Below are 6000 nucleotides of genomic sequence, written 5' to 3'. Positions count from 1 at the left end.
ATCCTATCAGATCTGTCAGTCACCAAGACACCCTGACACCTCTGCAAAGATCACAGTGTTAGAGTCGGCAGGTATCCAGACAGAAGCAGGAGAGGGGAGCCCCTAAAAAAGGGAGGTCTGGAAAATCTCATGTCCCAGGGACCACCCGAAGCAGGTATGGTAGATAAAAGCAGAGAGGAGGGGAAATACCTAGGCAGAAAGGAACGTCTGTTCAGGTGCCCAGTATTCACCCACTCTGCAGTTAACCTGTCAGAACACAGCCAGATGCATGCTGATAAGAAGGAAAACAAGAAAGTCCTCAGAAAAAACCTGGCGCCAAAGTCCAAATTAAAACAGAGACAGGAATTCTAAGGCGAGAATGCAGGTGCAATAGGTACAGATTGAACCGTTATATGACCTTTGTGGGGTGGCAGTCATGAGCAACGCAGCCGTTAGGTAGGATTCCTGTTCAGTATTGCTGCACATGCCACACCAATTAACAGCAAGGAAGGGTCCCACCAGCCTGGGGAGGGAATGAGGTGGGGAAAAGGCAGGGACTTAAGGCAGGTGCAGGAAAACTAGACAAAGAGGCAGAAACTTAAGACAGAGGCAGTTACTTCAAAACAGATTCCCATTGGCCAGGCATGGTGGCTTACGCCTGTAATCCCAGCACTTTGGGAGGCCGAGGCGGGTGGATCACCTGAGGTCAGGAGTTTGAGACCAGCCTGGCCAACATGGTGAAACCCCACCTCTACTCAAAATACAAAAATTAGCCTGGCAGGGTGGTGCATGCCTGTTGTCCCAGCTACTCAGGAGGCTGAGGCAGGAGAATTGCTTGAACCCAGGAAGTGGAGGTTGCAGTGAGCCGAGATGACTGCACTCCAGCTTGGGAGACAGAGTGAGACTTTGTCTCCAAAAAAAAAAAAAAAAAAAAGGAACCCAACAGACATAAAACCCCAACACAGAACTCTCACGCTGCTGCTGGCACCCTCACTTCAGCAGCCCACTCTGCCATATCCTTCCAGAGTGTACTGTCTCCCTCTAAATAAGCTCTCTGCTCTCTATTTTCCTTCAATATGTTCTCTTTGTGGCTAAATCAGTCGCTTGGCAGAATGCTTTCTTCCAGGTTAGACAAGAACTGGGATCTCTGCTCTCCCCAGCAGCAACAGGACTGTTGAAATCATTCACAGCAGAAGGTACTCTCGGGAACTGTCAAGGGTGGTATTTCTTTTCCCTCCTTGCTCTATACTAGGCTCAAGTCTATGGCAGAGTTTCCCCGGCAAGAGAAGCCTCCAAGCTTGTCCCATGCTGGTTCTTTAACCCAGTGCCTTATTTGGCATGTCTCCGCACGCTCTTCCTCAGAGAATCAGATGACAATGAGGGTGTTTTAGGAGCTCCAAAGCCCAGGCAGATACCATCATATGGATGGTATTAGCACCTTCTATTTCTCAGCAAATAGGAAAAAAATCCTACAAGAAAAATTTGAACTGAAAATACAATATCTGAAATTAAATATTCAGTAAATGTGCTCTATAGAAGAATAGAGATGACAGAAGAAAAGTCAATGAATATAAAATAAAATCCAGTGTGAAGTACGGAGAAAAACAAAGAATATATTTTATGAAATCAATAGAGCCTCATGACCTATGGGGCAATATCAACCGTTTTGAAATGTGCATAATTGGAGTCATAGAAGGACTAGAGATATAAACTAAGCCAGAACAAAACTGCTGAAAAACTCATGGCCAAAATGTCCTATATTTAATAGAAATGATTTCATAGATTCCAGGAGTTTAAGTACAATGAATTTAAAGAAAACCTCACCCAAACACATCATCTTAAAACTGCTGAATACCAAAGACAAAGAGACAATCAATCAAGAAAGCAGCCAGAGAAAATGACACATTGGATAAAGTAAGATGTGACTGATGGCAGATTTCTCCTCAGAAACCATGGCAGCCAGAAGACAGTGGAAAGACCCTGTTAAAGTGATGACGAGGAGGAAGCAAAACAAAGGAAAAACAGACTGAATGTCATGGTTCATGCCTGTGGTCCCGACACCTTGGCAAGCTGAGGAAGAATGATCACTTGAGCCTGGTAAGTTGAGGCTGCAGTGAGCTATGAGTATACCACTGCACTCCAGCCTGAGAGACAGACTGAGACCCTGCCTCTAAAAACAAAAATAAAAACAAACAAAAATACCTTCAATTCAAAGTTAGACTCTCACTGAAAGTATACTTCAGAAATAAGAAAAAAATAAAGATGTTTTCATGTAAGGGAAAATTAAGGAATTTTCATCAATAAAGCAATGCACTGTGAAAAATGCAATTAGAAATGTAAGTGGCAAGATAAGTCTGAATATATCCGGACATCTAACCTAGCTTGAAGAAAACTTTTTTTAATCTAAAAAACTAAATGTAGGCCTTCATGATTGTATGATCTGGACCCTGATTCTGCTCACAACTGCCCTGAAGTGATAAACCAATGGGAATATTTGGGTTCTGCTTTCTGTTTGCGGCAGAGGGTTACTGAGCAGATATGTGGATTGACAGATGGAAACAGGATAGCAATAAGTATAATACAACAGCAGTGTTTTTTGAGCATCTTGTGTGTGCTGGACCTTCAGCTGCATACGTGGTGTGCAATCTTTCCAGCAGCCCTTTGGTAAGTGGTGTTATTGACTCTCTGTTACAGACAAGGGTGCTGGAAATGCAGAGAGATGATAGCTAGCATTGGCATTACTTTGCAAAGGCAGTGGGAGATTAGGACTCCAAATAGGATCTAGCCCTTGAGGCTGTAGAACTTCTACATGAGGTTATAGAAAAATAAAAAAGAACTTCCCCCCTCTCCAAATACACTGAAATCCCCTGAAAGGGATACACATTTGGGTACACTGCTTCTGAACACCTTTAGTTTGGCCAGGTGCAAATCCCCATTTTTGGACCTCAAAATTACAAGGTAATTATTCAGAGCAAGAGTTGGTCAACTACAGCCTATGGCTAAATCCAGTTTGCTGTTTTGCTATTTGTTAATAAAGTCTTTGTGGAGCTGAACCACTTGCATTTGTTCATGGCTGCTTACATTCTAGAGCAGCAGAGGTAGGGAATTGTAACAGACACCCTGCAGCCCACAGAGTCTAAACTTACTCCATGGATCTTTGCAAAAAATGTTTGTGGAGCCCTCACTTACAGACATCCAAAGCAATGTACAGCAAAACTGAAGACTGTGGAAACTCTGTCTCCCTCTCTTGGACTGTTTTCTCCCAAGGCATTCATGCTTTGTGAAACAATCTAATACTGCAAAATATTTAATTTTCTGTTTTTCAGTGTAAGAAAATGATGTACAGAGACTCTAAGCTTCCTTTCTGCCTGTCTCCACAGTTGTCCGTTTTATTGGCAAAACTGCATGCTTGTTAGTACTCACAACACAGAACTGATGACCGGGGCTTTTCCTCTGTTCTGATGATACTAAGATAATTCATGTGGAAAATATTTGTGGCCAAACATCGTGTGCATAGCCATGTTTGGTCGGTTTCTATTAATTCCATTCACAAATCATAGATTAAAGTGGAAGCAAAAGTAGTGATGAGAGAATAGTGAATTAGCAATTTATCCCTGGGTTGTTACAATTTCATCCATTGCCAAGGTGGCACCTTTCTCTCTGTCTCTCTTCATATGAAGTTTCCTCTCAGATCCCCAGTTGTTCAAAACCAAAGGGAACTTGATATCCCTGCTCTTGAAATGCAGGTGTCATGTCATGAGGAAGACAGTGGAGAGACCCATGTGAAGAGGAAGTAGTCCCCGGCCAGTGTCCAGGCTGAGCTCCCAGAAAGAGCCAGCACTAACTTGTCCACTATGTGAGTGAGCCATCCGGGATGTAGAACCATTCAGCCATCCCATCTGACCCTATGTGGACAGAGCCTCTACAGCTGCATACAGGACAGTCACAGCTCCCTTCACCCCCTGCTTTCTGTTTACTATTCATCTGGGTCAATAATGTTGGCTTATCTCTTGTTTATAATGAGGAAAAGACTCCAGTTGTTGCAAAATAGGTTCCCATCAAAAATGAACCCATTGTGCAGATGGTGAAGATCCAGAAACTACAAGACAGAAGAAGCCAATCAAATATTCCGAATACTGACGACCACCTGGCCGACAGGCTTGGTTTCTGACAGGAGTATTTACAATCGCTATAGGCAAGCAAAACTCCAGTGTGAAGGCGGCAACTATATTGCAGCAGAGGCATGACTTAAAATACAGAGAAAATATGGCCCCTGGAATTTCTTTTTGCTAATTAATGAAAAAGACAAGATGTCAACTTTGTTAAGATGTAATTTAAATAGGATAAAGTGTCCAGCTTGAGTATACAGGTGGATGGGTTTGGACAAATGCATGTGTCAGTGTAACTATTGCTCCATTGAAAGTCTAGCACATTTCCATCAGCTCCGCTAGTTCCCTCTCGCCCTTCACAATGACCCACTAGTTCCCTCTCGCCCTTCACACCTGACTCCACAGGCAATGATCAGATTTCCTCACTTTCATAGATTGCCTTTGCCTGTTCTGGAACTCCATGTTATTGAGGTCAAATGCCACTTAACCTTTCGTGTCTGGCTTCTTTCAGGCAACACAATGCTTTTGAGGTCCAGCTATCGAATACATCAGTGCTCTGCTGATTTCTTACTGACGAATTAAATTACATGCATGTATCTCAGCGTGTTAATTCAACTACCGATGGATTGGGTCATTTCTACCTTATGTGTATGTTTCGTTATTATACATAAAGTTTTAAAAAATCAAAGTGACTAAATCATGGTGAGATCAGGAGTTCGAGACAAGTCCGGCCAACATAGTGAAACGCCGTCTCTACTAAAAATACAAAAATTAGCTGGGCATGGTGGCGGATGCCTGTAATCCCAGCTACTGCAGAGGCTAAGGCAGGAGAATCACTTAAACCCGGGAGGCGGAGGTTACAGTGAGCTGAGATCACACCACCCCTGCACTCCAGCCTGGGTAACAGAGCAAGACTCAGTCTCAAAAAAAAAAAAAAAAAAAAGAAAGTCAACTAGGGCATTTCTACAGTTACCTCCAGGATCTGTCCAGATACATTCAAATACAGTGTTGTGAGTTACAGAGGTAGGGCTGGAGTCATTATGTACTGAGCCATAATTCCAGGTGTTATGCATCTGCAATTTCTGACTTAATATCTTAATTAATCCTCTTTGTACTGCTGTGAGGTTCACAGTCACCCGCATGAAAACAGATGCAATCATTTCCTACATAGAACTGGGTTCCAGTGCCATGTCTGGGATGGGGCCCACCTTTCCCAGTGTCCTGTCTGCAGGATCTCCAGACCCAACTCAGAACATTCCTTTCCATCTTCAAACAGTCTCTCTGATCCTTTTTAGAGGAAAGCATTCCAGAAGAGACTTCTGCATTTGAGGTTATCATTTCCTCACCTCTCATTATTCTTCACCCCACAGCAGCCTGGCTAGTCCGGCCAGTTGCTGATACAGTTATGATAAAGTCACCAGGGACCCATATGTTGCTCAGATAACTGAAGATACAATTGCTTTTTCAGCAGACCTCAATCTAGGTGACCGCTGCCTCCCTCATGGAAGCTCTGCTGCTACTCCTGTCTGTTCATTCACAGCCTTCTTTGTCCTTCTTTCTCCACTGGACAGCGTAGACCTATTCTGTAGCCCCAGAGCTTGACTAGAGGCCTTTCTTTTTGCACTCTCATTTAATACAGAGCTAAGGCCTGTGTCGTCCTTCTATCACCAAGAGCTGTGTGACTAGGCAAGTTGCTTCTCTAGGCTCCAGTTTCCTCGTTTGTTAAGCATTGATCACGATAGCACCAAACCCAAAGAATCATTGTGGAGAATAGATGAGTTCATAGCACTAAACACATCTATCAGTGTCTGGACTATGGTGACTGTCCAGTACTATCAGTCATTATCTCATCCTACTCCTTTGGCAACGTAAATAAATTTAGGGAAGAGTGTTCTAAGCAGAGGGGGACAGA

The sequence above is a fragment of the Gorilla gorilla genome, chromosome 10 (assembly GCF_029281585.2).
Source record: "Gorilla gorilla gorilla isolate KB3781 chromosome 10, NHGRI_mGorGor1-v2.1_pri, whole genome shotgun sequence".
NCBI classification, from domain to species: domain Eukaryota; kingdom Metazoa; phylum Chordata; class Mammalia; order Primates; family Hominidae; genus Gorilla; species Gorilla gorilla.
This window is presented reverse-complemented; position numbering follows the sequence as displayed.